At 41.0% G+C, this 17,529-nt stretch overlaps 1 protein-coding gene across 3 annotated transcripts in view; it reads right to left on the reverse strand.

The window, feature by feature from the left end:
* Positions 1 to 13,691, reverse strand: part of LOC128771354 (uncharacterized) — a 51,442-nt gene extending 37,751 nt beyond the window's left edge. The window contains exons 1-2 of one of the 3 annotated variants that reach the window (XR_008416618.1): positions 13,421 to 13,691; positions 2,590 to 2,624 (exon numbers count right to left, since the gene is read on the reverse strand). The gene's annotated coding sequence lies outside the window, so the exon portion shown is untranslated. Of the gene's footprint in view, positions 1 to 2,589 lie in introns of all 3 variants that reach the window. The other 2 variants (XR_008416614.1, XR_008416613.1) reach the window with 2 other exon arrangements.
* Between the last annotated feature and the right edge of the window lie 3,838 nt (positions 13,692 to 17,529).

Here is a 17,529-nt window from a genome sequence, read left to right on the forward strand (position 1 = left end):
TAGGATTGGAACCTGCTTGTATGATGCAACAGTGAACAATAATGGTCACACAAAACAATGTTACTTCCCATCCTTTTTATATTTTGTTTGGCAATATAAATATTTATTGTTTTCTTTTTCTGCTAGTAACCAATGTGCGCTGTTATCTAATAGGTGTCCATATCAAAATGACCATTTTCCCACTAACAATCATGGTTCTTATTACAATTTATTGCTGAACTTAATGTATTGCAATATATCATAATGTATCGTATCACCACCCCCGTATTGGAATACGTACAGTTGGTATCACAAGGTACCTGCCAATACACAGCTCCATTATCTAACATAAACAACTCAAGCACGATAAAAGTGTCAGGATAATTTATTCACCCCATGTAAATGAACGTTTAAAGCAGCTGTCCCTTGATGGATTTCAGTCGCAACCAAGTCAAACTGGCACCCAGTTGAACAGTTCGACACAATAAAGTCCCCAACAGGTGGGGAATCATTTATTTGGATAATTATTCCAAACCATTTGAACTGACTTTCTATGTTCCTGGTCAGAGTTCAGGGGCATGAAAATGCTGCCTATTTACTGCAGTCGTCATCAAAAAATCTGTGCAGTGCTGAGCTGTAACTTAACCAAGCATAAAAAACCAAAATGTAAAACGAAATTTCAAGATAAAAAAAACTTAGAAACCTAGTGTTTCAGATGAAATATAAAAACTAGGAACACTATTGAATAATGCAGCAATAATTATTTAATTCTCATCATACCTTAAATCACAAAAAACTGTTGACATATAGAACATATTGACATACACACACTGGGTATTTTGAGATCTTTTTTGAATAGGATTATACTGCATAAGTATAAGAAAAAACAAAACTACAACTTCACACGGTGTTCTACAATATGAGTGCCTCTCCAACACCTGTGTTCTCATTTCTACACGCATTTATTGTCATGACTTATACTCCTATCTGTCTTCACTTCCTATTTATAATCACATCCCAGGATTTCCATTATTACTGTAAATTGGGATAAAGCCAATATGAGTGCGTTCTCCTTCCCGATGCTGTTGTTTAAAGAGTGCTTAAGGACCTCTGGAGACCCTGAGAAGAAAAGAGGGTCAACACAGGCAGCCTGCAGCATCTGGTGGACACCTGTAACACTGCAAGTCGCCGAGGGGGAACAGGGTCAGCCTTTGTGATGCTGCTGTCGCTGGGAATCTGGGACAGAGTGTTCTGACCCTCCGCGCTCCTGCCTGGGTCCCTGTTCGTCTGGAGTCATGTGGGGAGTGGTCTAACCACTGAATCAAATGACAACATAAATAACCACCAGCAGCCACTGGCCATAAAAATGTCAGCGCCAATCTGGCAAAGCAGACAGAACTAGGTTCTTAAGCAGCAAATCAAGTTCAGCCAGCGTTTGTAACGGTCTCCGAAAAAAAAGGATGAACTTTGAACTTTAATTTCAATATTATTAAGGCATCAGAGTTTCATGTGCATCTCATGATGGATTTATTGATGGTGCAGCAGAGGAATCGTCACATGGCCTGTCACTCATTTCCTCTGCGCAGTTCAAATAATTCTTGCTCTGCATGGAAGACTGTGTGATTGTTTTGGAGAGATGGACAGAGAAATTCGGGGCCTTCCGCTATCACTAGTCTGGCTCGCAGTCGAGTGTGAGACACAGAGAAACACCTCTAAGACTGAAGGTATGATTCCCACCATATTGGAAAAATGCTGTCAAAGCCTACAGTTAGGGTAAGTGACATGCATCTGGGAGGAGACCTCTCAACAGGAGTGAATATGTGATGCAGCACCATAAACACCAACACACTGACCAAAGTAAAATGGGCAAATAAGACTCCAAACACAAACCTTCATCATAAAATGGAGAGCATGCTGCCAGGCCACTGGAATGCTGACAGTGCCGCTCAACAAAGACGAGTCAGTCATGTAACAAGCGAGAAGTGCTGCTGTAGGCTGTTACTGATGAAGCAAGAGCATTCTGGCTTCTTGAAAACATTTAAAGCCTTCACACTTAGACATAGTTATTCTTCTAGGAAATCTGCTCGGCGTAATGCTCACAAGCCAAACATCAGCAAAATCACATAACCAACTAGCACAAAGATCATAATAAGTTTAAGCTTCAATGCACCAAAAAGCAACAATTCTAAAGGACAAATATTCTCACATTGACGTGAACATTGAGGCAAATACATTTCAATATGATGGCCCCTTACAAACACGCACAGAAACATAAATATTAAAAATATTATTCCACATATATATCAAGCAATAATTCCACAAGGCAGTAGCTTCTGCCCAATCGGTTGTTCTTTGCTTCATAACGGAATAAATAATAAGTCCAGTTCCAAATTCACTCCTTACATCCCTGTTTTGATTGTTAAGCTTGAGAGCACTTTCACAAGGACAGCTACACGCCACATCTCAGTGAAGGAGTCAAATCACAAGCGTTCAAATGTTCGATCAAACCTCAAATGAACACAAGGAAGAAGAATAAAAATACAAAACGCAAATCATATGGCGCAGCCTTCATGTAGCTCAAATAAAAATATAAAATAAAAAAATACTCACGATCATTTCTGCTCCTCCACATCCTCGTCAGTAATCTATGAAAAAAAGGAAATAAAAATAATAAAAATCCATTTCATGTCAACAAAGTGACAAAAAAAATCATGGGCAATCTGACACAACATCCTATATGATTAACACAAGAGAAGTGAATAGATATCCAAGGTCCATGGAGTTGAGAGGACTAAAGGTACAGAGAGGATAAAACCTCTCCATGACAGGGCTAAAGGGCTACATTATTAACTGTGACTGTTGCGAGGGGCCATCGGGCCATGAAAAAGACGGTAATGACTATAAAACAGGACGGAGAAATATCCAAAATACACACTTAAGTTACATAGCAAAAATTGACTCAAAAAGATTAAATGTAAGTGAGGACATTCAGAAGTGTAATATGCCATGAAACATGTAAAAATATATCGATTTACTTGAATATAAATCCAAATAAAACTATTGACCAAACATTTAAGAAAGCTAAACAGTTAATTTATTACAAAATGTATTTTCATTTCAATCATAATTTTCAATGCTTTTGAGGGACAAGAAATACATACAAAAATGAATGATTTTGTCTCGTAATGGCTAAAAAAGAAGCAAAAAAAACAAAGAAAGAAGAAAAAGTACGACAGATCAATTGTATAGATGTAATCTGACCACAAAAGTGCCGCAAAAATACAGGCAAAGGGCCGCATGTGGTCCCCGGGCCGCTCTTTCCCAAGGTCTTGTCTAAGATTAGATTAAACCGTCTTTATTAGATGTGGCAATTCCAAGTCCTGAGTTCAAAGCTGCATTATGCTTGTTACTATTGTTGCTGGCACTGACTAGCATTTCTTCTTTTCTTCTCAATTTATATATTTTTATGCATCCACGCAAATAACAACTGGAAATGTTTTAAGTCTATTCAGGCAATGGAGGGTGGCATTCTAATTTAAAAAAATTCAAGTATGAAAAGTAGAAAAGTTAGGAGATGACAAAGCGAAGACAGACAACTTCTTTGTTGTTGAGACTTGCTAGGTAGGACTCTGGCCCTATTAAACCACGTATCACACTCCGGAGTCACATCCTGCATATTGAGGTACAAAAAAATGGGTCTGGCCTCAGTTCATGCAGATATTGCTATTTGGGAAATACTGAATATTTCATGAAAATGGCTACTAATCTGCACAAACAACGCACTTCTTTTGAATGAATAATAAATGAGAAATTATTTCCTTGAAAAGTATTTCTAAACTATTTATGTTAAATAACGTCCCAAAAGTTATTATCTTGACCATGCAATTAGTTTGACAGTAACACGACATGTTTCAACGAAACCTCATCCAGCCTGTCGGCATATTGCACAGCAAGGACTTTAATTTTGGACCCTCATCATTACAAGTAAACCAGGTCACACTGGGACGGTCACTGACACCGGGGCAATTACCACAAGAAGGTCTAATCCCTTACACTGCACTTAGGGTCGTTTTAAAGGCCACATGGGCACGCTGTGAAGCTCCCGCAACGGGTCCAGTTGGGTCCATTTTATAGTCACTGGAGCACGGGCCAGATTGTCAAGACCCGGGAAAGTAATCCCTGGAGTCGGGCCACTAAAACCTGCCTCGACCTTGTAACCATGGCAGCAGACAGGTGGTGTCTGGGTCACAGTGCAAACATGGCCGAGGCTCCACGCTGGTCATCCGTTAATAAAAAACTGCTCAGGATGGACGTCAACAACCCTTCGCAAGGAGGAAAACCCAAACACTGCAACAGGACACTCACATCTTTACCGACTTCTTTCTCTTTATCGACTTCTATAAACTTTGTAAACTTAGGAAGTAAGTACCATATGACCCACTCAGAATGAAATTCACCAGTGCTCATCGTCACAAGGACAATCTGGAATCCCAAAAAGTAAATCTCTGAGTTGTGCTTAAGAACAGTAGTCAAGTAGTAGTCTTTTCAGAACATTATCTAAGGCAACATGTTTCAATATGTATGGTCTGTCATGTCAAATATTTTCAAATGATCTACAAAAATGATCTCATTGTAGTTGACTTGAGACCTATTTATTGGGTGCAAAATAAGAGTTCATTGAACAAAATTTAAAGCCGCCCACTTATAGTATGAAACAACGTTGCTTATACTGGAAGAATGATTTTCATCCATTTCCAAAGTAGTCTTGTTTTAATAATTATCACATTTTGTGGGTCACTTTCAGACACTAAAACATTAATTTCCTAATCGCTAGTTTTTATTCAACCTAGAAATGAATTATTCCTTCTATTAAATTTCATCGGTAGGTTTCAACAAAGCGGTTATTTGATGCACCTGTAGTTAAGGGTTCATTATTTTCCGCTCCTACTCTCTGTTTGTGGCCTTCAAAAAGCTACATGAAGCCTTTTAATATTTGAGACGATACATCATGGTGTTGGCTACAGAGTTGATAATTCCATTCTGCCAAAACAGCCAAGCGATGGTTGTCTGTCTCGCCCTTTCTGAGAGCAACACATGATCTCCCCTTGGCCTTTTCTCCATTCACCAACTCTCCCCGTCTCTCGTCAGTTGCTATGAGACACTCCGGCTGAAGCCAAGGCTTCCACAATTCATTACTGGAGGAACAAAAGCCAAAGCGCTGGACAAAGCTGGGCAGACCAACACAAACCAGCTCCCACTTAACACACATATCACACCTCAGAGTTCTGACATACAAATGGCCAATTAAAACTCGCTCCCCCGACACAGTCTTGCTACGTCGGCTCTCACAAGCACCGAAGGGTCCGTGGAGGATATCAGCAAAGATTTGTGAGATTCCACGTTCCAATATGAAGGATACAGTATTCCCTTTAATGATAGATTCAACAATGTGTCCTGACCACTCACAAAAGAACAATTCATGAAGAACAACTCATGTTAAAACATGAAACCCACACGATTAATATTTAATCTCAAATATTGCAAAAATATCCTTATTCACAATACTGTAAAAAAAAAGCTAACTGCAGTGAACATTCACGTATGAGAAAAGTGTGTGAGAGATTCATTAATAATCAATTTTTGTAACTGGCACTTATACACAAAATAAATAAACTTACAGGTTACACCTCTCAGGCGTCAATTCGGAGAGGTCTAACCTGTACAAAAGTCTGTGTCATAATATACAAAATGACACCATTTTGCTTTTGTTTTTCTTGACGTGATTTATTCAGCCATCTCTTTAACTAAGTCATTCGTTAAAAATTATTTTCTCCAAACTACGGAGAGCCAAAACATTAGATATATGAAGTCGAATAATCATATTTAAATGAAGTCACCATTATTGTAGCTCCAAGTGCTGACATTGTTTTACTTCACTTTTTCTACTTTACTTTTTCAAGTTGTTTTCACACAGTCGTGTGAGGCTGGGTCATGGGGGCAGCAGTCAGGAAAAGAAGCCCAGGCTGCTTGTTTTGGGATACTAGCCACGGAAAGTCTGAAAGCTCTGCCGTGAGCTTGTTTTTCACTTAGATTATTCAGATAGAAACCCCCCCAAAAAGGCAGAAAATGTTTTGCGCCTCCATACATACAGGTTGCGTGCTGACCTGAAAGTTTTCATTGGACTTTCTGTGATCACTTAAAACTGCGTTGTTCCGCGGCCCCGTCTGATTCTGCTCTAAAGGGCAGCTTCAATGTTGCTCGGCTCCAGACGCTGGCAAATAGACACGTCACAGAGCCATGACGCGAACACAGCTTTTTCTATAAACCGATCCGTAGACTGCGTGTGTACGGCAAAAAAAAGAGCCCCCACTGGTATCGCCTCGCCCCACTATTTAAGAAGGCTTCACAACCCACAATGATAGACGTTGATCTTGTCTCCCTCATAAAATGTTTGAGACATTATAAAGACCCGGTTCACAAGGGTGTTCCGATTGTACCGCCCAGCCCAGAGTAGGTCGACATGCTCTTGAGAGATTCTGTTAATAAAGAAGCCAACAGGTTGATACTGGAAAACTACTTTGGTTGGAGACCATTTTCTCCCCAACAACATACAAGACAACACTGTTACCATGTGACTCAGAGTCAAACACAGCAGTGTGGCTGAGAACACAGTGCCAAATGGCAGGGATAGGCTGCCGCCTCACTTCAATGTAACATCACCTGTATCCAACTTCCCACCAGCTCTTCCTCACCAATCAACTTGAAACGTCTGATTCCTCCACGGCCAATCACAGAACAACGCCCAGCTGTTTTCATGGAAAAGAAAAGAGTGGAGGGCCAATGAGAAATGGACCTCCTCCTTCCACCAGTACTCTACCTCCACAGCAAACAGGAGGGACGCCAGCAGACAATCAGTCATTAAAATGATTCTGGCTTCTAGGAGCAGCAGTCATTATTTAGACTGGAGGACACAGAGTCCCAGCCCACTGCTGGCTTCTCCAAGCACTGGCCAATCCCTCAGCGTCTCTGCGCTGTGGGGCCGAGGGACTGGCTCATTTTGTGTCCGGCTGCCTCCCAAATTAAAACTTTGATCCAAGACGCCTTTTGTCTTCAACAATAGAGCAACACTTTCAACGCTTTACCATGTGTTTTTGTGATCTATTAAATATCAAACCTGCATTTCAAGACGCTTAATGCACGAGCACAGATCAGTCGTTCATTTTAGCAATACCCATTTTGAGATGCACGGCTGCACTTTCTGCTAATGTGACACCAATGTCAGGAGGAAAGAATACAAATATTTAGATGACATTTGTAATGATAATACACGAGTTTGTCAAGAAACGCAGGTTACAAAATTGGAAAAAATGCTAGTGTAATATATGAGTGTGTAGGTCAGAAAACAATCTTCATCCATCAATGTCCAAAACCTTGATGTGTGTGGTTGAGGTCGAAGCCATAACTATAAAGTAACTTTGTGCAAATAGGAAATAGGAACGGGCGAAGACGAGGGACGGTAAGTTAGATGGTACAAACTGACTGGTCAGAGTTGCAACATGTTTGTAATGGAACACAGACCCCAAGCTGTATTGTAACGTAAGGTTCCGTAAGTGTGACAGCCACTGTGATGCGCCACTAAGTCAGGAAAGACGGTAAGCCAAACACAGGAGGGGTCACAGGCACATGTTGATGTCCTTCCAGTTTAAAAACATTGTAGTGGAAAAAGGATACGTGACAAATACCAGAGGGGGAAAAATAATGGACTAACAAATATATAGCGACAAAATTAAATATCAATATTTCTCCTCAGAACCTTTAATTTTCTTCACATTTTGATGAGACGTCACATCTATTACTGGGTTAACGTCTCATGCTTGCCGGAGATGCCATTCAAAATCACATACTTTATTTATTTTTTTTTTTTTTCTATTGTCAAATGCACAGCAAGCATCTGAGCAGAGGTCTGTGATAGCGCAGTCTCTCAATCGTTGAAGCAATTTAGCCCCAATGATTTTACTGTCAGAAGGTTCTCTGGCACCTTGTTATTACACATAAACTGCTTTGTATATACAGAGTGAATAATACTCTTTATAAATACACCAATACAACCACGGTAACCACTTCGAACAAGTGGAATCCTTGATGTACATTTTGAAGAAATTCGGGACAATTGCGAATTGTCCAAGCCCTAAGTCACACGCGACCTCAGATAAAATTTGAGATGATTTGTACGTAGCCCTTTCACGTAGCTTCAAACATTTGTGCCTTATGTCTGTTGCCAAAATGTGTACACATCTAGGGATGCACCAATCCACATTTTTTTACTTTCCATCCGAATCAGATACCAGAATTTGGATATCTGCCGATACCGATATTCCTCTGATCTGATACTAGAACTCAGTTTGCTAGACACTGTACCTTTGCATTTATTAGGAAGGGCTAATCCGACAAAAACATTGGTATCCGAGCCTGATACCAATACCGGATCAGTCCCATCCCCAACGTCATTACCGTTTACAAGCTCTGAACAGGTCTACGCTAACACACACCAGAGCTGTTTTACGATACCACTGCTGTCATCTGGTGGTCAGCGTGTGAAAATGATCAAGTTAAAGCAAGTGCCAAGGGTTGGCGTGACAGATGTATAGGCATGATTCAAGGTCAAAAATTGGTAGTTCTTATGGTGATAACACACGGGAAAAGGAGAAGAGGAATATAACCAGTGAGGTCACGGATGTGTTTTGGATGACGAGGAAGAATGACCAAGCTGGGTCGAGGTGCAGGAGACCAACTTGGCATAGCAACCCCGGGTGGGAAACGCCCAAAGAAGGCCGGAACACAGAACATCTGTCCAAAAATGAGGAAGTCCGTTTCGGCCATCTGTTTCAGTAGTCATGGAAGGAACTAGTGGATGAAGTGAGAGCTGAGCAATGACGTCATCATCGGACCGGTCTTCAGACTCAGCTCAATCTCGGATTGTGACAAAAGTCTGTGTTTCCGGTACCATGCTTTATTTGCTGCACTTGCAAAGCATCTTGACGTCGCCAGCACAGCGTCAGAGCCAAAGGAGCTATGTCCTCATATCTTTTGAATTCCTCGTAAAATGAAAAAATACTTGTTAACCAATTTATAGTTGTTCAGAACCCACAAACTAAAGGTCATCATTTTCACATTTTCATCTGAGTCGAGAACGAACAGATGATACACAGTCTTCAGAATCCTTCAGTGTTAGAGGAATAAAAGTTCAAAAAAAATCTAATGGTGCTTTTATTTGCGTGCTGAATAAAAATCTGAATAAGTGACTTCTCCATCAGATCTCCTCTTCACCAGGAAATCAGCTGCAAAACTTTATTTGCTTACAGGCCGCAGTTGAATCGGAAAGCTGCTGTGCCTGTTGCAGAGGACCTGAAGCTTTCTTGGCCATGTCATGAAGAAGCGCAAGTTCAGCCAAAATAGACAATAAAGCAGTTTGGTGAAACGTGCCAAATTGGAGCGGCGAGTCAGTCCAGAGGCTCATTTTTCCAACATGATTCACGCTGGAAAGGAGAGCACTTCCTTGTCCTCAGATGAACTCGGTGTGCGCTGCGTTTTACAGAGAAGGAGAGGGGAGGCGAGTGCACACACCGAGCACACACTCAGAGATGCTGACTCTTTTCTTTAAAGGTTCTGAAGACCGTTGTTCTAAGACAACAGCCTCTCATCCATCTTGGACGCATTTTTTTCTAACGTGGTCATTTTAACCTTCGGTCAGCACAAGGTTCCTGAATGAATCCTGTTTATTAATTTATTATTTATTTATAATAATTTATAATATAATAATTTATTTATTTATAATATGTATAATTTATTATTTTTTAATTTAAAAAAGTCTGAATTACAAAAATATTTTGGAAAAAAAGGATCAATTGATTCTGTCTCCATAATTTCTCAAGAACTAATTGTTGTAGTTTAGTAGTCACGAATGGAATTATCTTTTATTTTCTGTTAAATATTTATTCACTTTTATTAATGAAATTCTTGCAAACAACTTCCTTCCTTCTACACAGTCAGGTTTTTTTCTACATCAATCTTTCATTTTTAAAACGCATTATTCCTTTTTGCCATGTATGAGTTTCACTTTTTAAATCAACCATCAACTTTCTTTTTATCATTTTTTCTGCACTCACCTTTACACCCGACATTCACTGTCTGAGAATGCTCAGTTTTCAACCCATGGTTCAGTTTTTGTGACTTATCTTTGAAAAGATTTTGACAACCTTTTCATCAAATATTCTTTTATTCCCATTTTTAACTTTTTGTAGCTGACGGTTTTAAATTAAATATTTATCCATGTTTTTGTTTTAATCAGTTTTTTTCGGCAGACAACTTTCGACTCTTTTGACACTTACTGTTTGTCAGAAAGTCATCACTGCAGTCTACTTTTTCTTATTGGCCTTTATTCAATTTCTTTTTAAATTTTCTATTTCAACGCCACTCTTTTTCTGCCTTCTCAGTCAACCTTTGTGTCATGAACTCTTTTTTTTTTTTCTTTCACAGCTCATTTTGACGCCACTATGTCCAATCCAATTTTCACTTTAACTCTAAAGATGACAACCAACTATAAGCACAACAGAGAAACCCAACATAATCTTCAGGTATTTGGGACTTGACCAGTGCTATGACCAACATCCCGATCTTCACCCCGGGACAGTGTGTGACGCCCATATCCACTTCAGATCGGATCAAAATCATCGCACATTTCCTTCAAGAAGTGCCGCTGACATGGAGTGGGGATTGTGTTTTAGAATGCCCTGCCTGTCACAGAGGGCCATGAGTGCACGAACCCTGACAGTTGCAAAATAAATGGTTTGATTTCCAAAAGGAGACCGGGCCATTGTTTTCCTTTAACATGTGCTGACAAATGTTTTCTCTTTTTCAGCGGCGATAAATGAAAACAGATTTTTTGAATAAACAGTAACATCCAAAGAGGCTGTCATCACAGCTTGGTCTTTAGAAATCGAACACTACCTTTCTTGTCAAGAAAAAGCAAAACCAGTGGATGAAATAAAACAAACAGAGAAGGTTTGCGGAGGAATAAGATCCCTGGTCTGATAGAGCCATATTCAAAATAAATGATTTTAGAACGACAGCTCAGATACTTGGAGATAAATTGTACACCGTGTTGTTGGTCCAAAAATGACAATGGCTTTTCAAAAGGAGGGGAAAGTGAGTTGCAAACATTACTTTTCGCCCTATTGTTTTCTGTTCTCTAAATCTTGTTGTCAATCTGGCCGAATACCTAACCAAGTTAAGGCTGCCTCTCTCTGCTCTCACTGGCATTCTCGTGTGATAGAGCGGCCTTGTTCCCTCGTGCGCTGCGTGAATTCAGCCCATTAAGGTTTGCGAGACAGAATTCAGCAGCAAACCTGTAATTCAGTTCCTAAACGTAGCAAATGCATTACTTTCAATAGAGATTCTCAAGGAGGCAGCATGATTGACATTCAAAACAAGTTCAGCACCGACAGAAAAACAGCAATCATTCAAGCGTTTTTAATTTACTCGTGGGTGAAATTCCAATAATTACGACAAGGTTCATGAATTTTCTTTCTCAGAAATACATAATATGGTCAAAACTTTCACTCCCACTGTTTATATAGGACAGGATATTTCTACCTAAAATTAATAAATCCTGCGGTATAATAAGCAGCAAAGTAGCTTGTTTACCGATCAGATGGCCAAAAAGAGAACATTAAAAAAGTATAAATGGTTTTCATTTTCGTTTTGTCAGGAAATAGGTTTTATTCTTGAATTTGGAATGAAGATTTTATTTTTTAATATGCATAAATTGAATTGCTAGAGTCCCTGATTTAAACACACCATTTCAGTTGAACAGATCAATACAGAGAGTGACAAACCTGCATCACAATAGCTGGAGGTTTTCGCTACAACAGTTGGTCGGACATCTGCTAGACAACATCCCGAGATCAATGGTAACACATACAGTCATACGACGTCACAACCTGACAGAAGATCAGATACTCATGTCAAAGTGCTCTCATGAAAAAAATTTAAAAATGGAATAAGATATTTTACTCACCGGCGAGACAAATAACTACTTAAATTAACGCTTTTTTATATATAGATAGACAGATAGAGATCTTCTGCTGCGACTTCAGATTAAAGAGTTATTAAATAAGAGTGAAAAAAGAAAGACGCCTCATAAAAATTCTTTAACATCCAGACAAGACGCTGAAAAACAAAGTAACTTTATGTGTTGCTCTTTGAACTTAATACTGACATCATCAACACGTTAGACCAAGCTCCTAAACACAAAGAATTTCTATACAATTTGACAACAGCTCCTCTTGTGCATCTTATTTTGCATCTTTATTCATTTAGTGTTAACATTCTTTTAAAGATTATTTATTAAAGGAAAAAAAATGCATCCACATATTTAGTCTTGAATACTTATGTGCTTAGGAGCAGCACTCCGGTTTCATCCCACTGTCCAAACATGTACAGAGGCTATGGCGTGTGTTACCTTTCCAGGATGTCCCTGACTTTCACATTCACGTACCTGCGATAGGCTCAGTCCCACAAGGGGCCGACATTTTAAAGAAGGTATTTATAGCTCATGTGGGCCGAAAAGAACGACTCGCTGCGTAGGATTCAGTCCCCCGGCCTTGAGTTTGACAAACATGCCTTGACCCAGAGCAGTTTGATTTCCACAAACGTCTAGGTGTATGGGAAAGAAGGCAGCCGGGGCTTTGCACTACGAGGGACAGGCGCCGTCACGTTGGCCAAACGGACGACACTGCGGCACCGTGCCGTATGTGAGCTGCGCATGAAGCTGGACACACCAGATTTGACACAGTTTGGAATTACCAATACGGCTGAATGATTTGGGTCATTGCGTCTCAGCTTCTAAAAACCTGGGAGAAATTGTAAGACGTGCGTCACATATATGTTACATAACATTTAATTTTAGCGCTCCATTTCCAGTCAGAAGGACCAACCAATGCTCCACTTTCTATACATTATGACGTCATAAATGACGGTTCAGTCGACACAGGTTGAAGACATAAAAAAATACAATAATGCACTGGGTTTATATTGTAGCAATTCATTATTACATCACATAGTTGTCGAGTCTATGTGGAATTATGGCGCATGTTATGCATTTTTTCTAATTCGAAGCGACTGTAAACAAGGTATCACGTGACACGCGAGCAGGGTCATCGAGTGCAAGGAAGCTGGAAAGTTGACAGATTGGCTCTTTAAACGTGAAACCGCGACGGAAGTGTTTATTTGGAGCAAATACACCGGAGGTTGGTGTGAACGCCAGTGAGCGTGATGTCGCCGAGTTGGTCGGTGAGAAGTCTGTTGTATGTCCCAGGGCTAGCGTGTTTTCAAGAGGACACCGAGGGTCAAACGCACCCGGAAATGAAAGTTGTTGACTCACCGAAAGCGAGCGGCTCGTCCCGTCCGTCCTCAACGCTCCAGAGCGGGATGAGAAACCGGTGGCGTGACGGGTGTCGAGCGAGGGAAGACGCTCCACAGAGCCGCGCAAGTGCGCGTCGTGTCGTGCCGTGGCTTTATTGAGTTAAAATTGCCTGGAAAGTGGCGGGAGGCGCGAGGACGGGATTAGCGCGCGCGCGCACGCCCCACCGAAAGCCTTTGATCGGCTTCATCCGTGTCACGCGCGGCTGCTGTCCTCCGTGTTGACAGTGACGCCGCTGACGTGACGTCGGAAGATGATCATTCAGCACCCGAGAGCTTCATGTCGTTCCAGCACCAGCCAAGGTTTGACATGAGAAAACCAAGGAGAAGGAAAAGATACATTTCAGGGTTGAACTGCTCCTGCATTCCCTTTCATTCCCTTTAATGAAATACTTCACATTTCATGCTGCATCACGCTGTTTTCAAACATGAAATGAGAATATTGAGAAAAGAAGAAAATGAAAAATATACCAAACAAAAACAGGTGAATCAAAAATGCAACTGTAAATAAAAATAAATATCACTTTAACTCTTGCAAACAAGACACACATAGTCTTACTGACATGTTTTCAATCATTTGATTTTACAGGTGTCAGCTACTAGACTTGACCCGACAACCTTCATGTGCACTACAGAGGATGAACACACTGAGTCAGAGTTTTCCCAACATGGCGGCCGTGGTCCATACAGTTACCTGTGTTGATGGTGATGGAAGGAGGTGAAACCCCAATGGTGTTCTCTGACACCCACATGATCCATCCTGCCACAGGAAGTGCATATGCTGCTGCGCTTTTACCACCGTATTTCACTGGTATTTTCTCTTGTGTTGCTCTTCATCCATCATTTATAATGTTTCCTGTGATTCTTTTTTTTTTTGTCACACAGCAATTTAGACCACACAGATGACTACGTAACACTGTGACGCACCCCACCCCAAAATGATAATAATAAAAAAAGAATCAGACTGCTCAAAACTGCTTGATGACATTATTTAGATTTCTTTGAAATAAATAAACATAATTATTGTATTTTGGTGATTCCAATGATGATAAATTTTTTAAAATACATTTTTTGATAAATTTGATTGCATTCATTTTTTATCAATGATGGAATTTAAGATTTTATTTTATAGTATTTTTTTATTAACAATAAAAAAAACATTTACTGACAAATGCAAGCCCTTGTCCTGTTTTATGGGAACATTTTTGGAAAAACATTTTTGTTTGTCAAAGTCAAAGGTGAATTATTCATCAAATTCTAAAAAACAATTAAAATAAAATAAAATACATTAATGAAATATTTCCCTGGCACACATTTCATACATATTACCTCATGTTAATTTTTAAATCTGACCAGCTAAGTATGTCACATTCAACCACTGATTTAGTTTTCAAGGTCAGTTTAATCACAATTAATTGTGGTGACTCTCCAAACTTCTGGCTGTGAATAAAAGCATTCGGTGCTTATGTTTATCCAGAAACATTTTAAATATATGTAATATTTCAGGACCATTTCACGTCCATAAATCAACAAGTGGAAATTAATTGATAATATAGTTTTCATCGGTTAAAAAAAAAAAAAGATTTCACATGCAAGACATGAAACTTGTACAAATGTGTGTATATTGCAATACATTTTCAAATACACTTTCATTTGCGATTAATTCCATCCTCTTTTTTATTCCTCTGCAAGAATGCAAAGCAGGATTTCACTCATAAATGTAACATTTATTTTCTTATATTCACTTATTAGGGGACACCCTGGACAGGTCTCCAGTTTGGCACATGTGGGAGGAAATCTGAGTGCCAGGACTACACCTCCATGGCAATGAGGATATCTCACATCTGTTTGGTGCGTTTGGCATCAACATAAACGTGGGTTTTGTTGTGCGGTGTGAACATGAATCCCAGCATTCGCAGCGAACCTCAGTGAGGCCTGCGCCGGGGACGAGTCCCTGCGGCGCCTTCGCCGTCCTCGGGGATGTTGCTGACTCGAGGGACACTCAGAATAACTCTCACTCGATCTTCTGTCGCACCTGTTGCTTTAACAGTGAACACAGGCCGCACTCGAGACACCCAAACAAGTTCCTGCCTGGCAACACGTCCGCGTGCCGCCCACCTCCCAGCTGTACCTGGCACATCCAGGTGTTGGCTCCTCCATCACTTGGAAGCTGCGGCGCAAACCGCGTCGACCTCATGCTGCATGCAGAGACAAGGGTAATGAGATTAGCTGCGCATGAGTGTGACTGTCGTTCGTGACGTGTCCTCTCCAGAGTGTGTGCTCGCGGGCTCATGTGACAAGATCGCCACAGAGGGACGAGGAAGGATTATTGGCCGGGGTGACCGGGTTCACAGGCCCAGGGCGAGAGCCAGAAACAGCCAGCCTGGCAAGAGGAAATAATAGAAATGTAAATGATTTATGGTGAGAACACTCCTGATGAGTCATTCGGGTCAAGTCTTGTTTGGATGACAGCAACAAACCGTCAGAACGGCAGCGCTTATTTGAGCAGGGGAAACAGAGACGGCAGTGGAGAGAGCGGTTGTTACTTAAATTAAAGCCAGAGAAGAGCAGACTTCCACTCATCTTGCTTTTATATAAACCACGCATTGTCTTCAGACGTGTTCTGTCGTCCGCTGACGTCATCGTCCTCTGGCTGTTACTGACATTCTTGCTCTCCTGGTGGCGTGACTCGGAGGACGCGGCGTGTGTCCGTCGGCATGACGTCAGGCGTGAGAGACGGTGCAGGAGGCGGAGCCTCTGGGGCCACACCTGATGGGAAATGAGAGAGGAAAAGATAGTTGCTGCTGAACGACAGATATCACTGATCATGTCGATCTAAGGCGGAGTCGTTCGTAACAGCTAGCAGGACACCACTGACTCCACCTGGGACTTTAGCAGGAAGCTCAACAAAGCTACGTTTTTTTTAAATTTTTTTTACGATTACTCCTCAGATACATTTGCAGAAATGTGGATTCATTGTTAGCGGTGACTCTCAACATTTTTTTTAGAATCATAATGTGCAATTTTAACGATAATTGGGGATTTATCATAAATAATCTTAATCCATGTACTGAATGAATGTTTGAAATGTAACAAGTGCCTCCACGTACAGCCACTGATTTTAATAATAATAATTGTCTAAATACAGTGGTACCTCGGTTTTCGAACGTCCCAGACTTCGATCAAAACGGAGTTTGAACAAAAATTTAGAGATTTTTTTGCTTCGGATTTCGAACGTAAATCCAGAACTCGAACGCCCCCGAAAAAAGCCGGAAAAAACATGACGTGCGCAGCCTGACCAGCTGAGCCACAAGGCGCTTTGTTATTGTGTATAACTCAGCCTCTGTATGCAGACGTGTCCCGTTAGCTCCATTTACTGACTGTTTTTTCTTCATATTGAGGTGTAAAACCTTTCCTGTCTCCACACTGGACCGTGGTAGAGTGTCACAGGGGAGGTGCTGGAGCGCTCACTCCAGGGTTTGATGTCCTGTTGTGGGCTGGAGCTGGGACAGGGATGAGGCGAGTCTGGGACAGAGCGTGACTTGGTTTATGACTTTGTCACAGCCAAACTGCACAGAAGCGCACATTCAGAGCTGGACACGCACCGGGCACCTCTTCACTTCTTTCGCACTCTGAAGGCGTCAAAGAGCAACTATCGTCAAGTGACTTTGCCATTCCCAACCCCCTCCCCGCTTGTACAGAAGCACACGGAAGGGTGGCCACAATGTCAACATAGGACACGAAGTTCACTTGAGGATAGTCGCTATTTGACGCCTTGGGAGTGAGGATGGGTTTATACACTGCCCCTGCAGCACCAGGAATGCTAGTTGTCAAAAGATGGCCTTGGCAAATTAAGTTGCAAGTCACGATAGCTATGAGGACAATGGATGGAGGAGGAGAGACAATAGGGTCTGGTTACATCATCCTCACCAGACGTCTGCGTGTGTCTGGGAACACCTTGGTGACTCAGACTCCTTAACAATGGAGAGATTATGTAAAATACATATTTACACATTGATTGTCTGAAGTTTGGAAAGAGCCACTCAGCTTTCTGTTCCCCTCAACAGCACT

This window comes from Synchiropus splendidus, chromosome 14 (assembly GCF_027744825.2).
Source record: "Synchiropus splendidus isolate RoL2022-P1 chromosome 14, RoL_Sspl_1.0, whole genome shotgun sequence".
Classification (NCBI taxonomy): Eukaryota; Metazoa; Chordata; class Actinopteri; order Syngnathiformes; family Callionymidae; genus Synchiropus; species Synchiropus splendidus.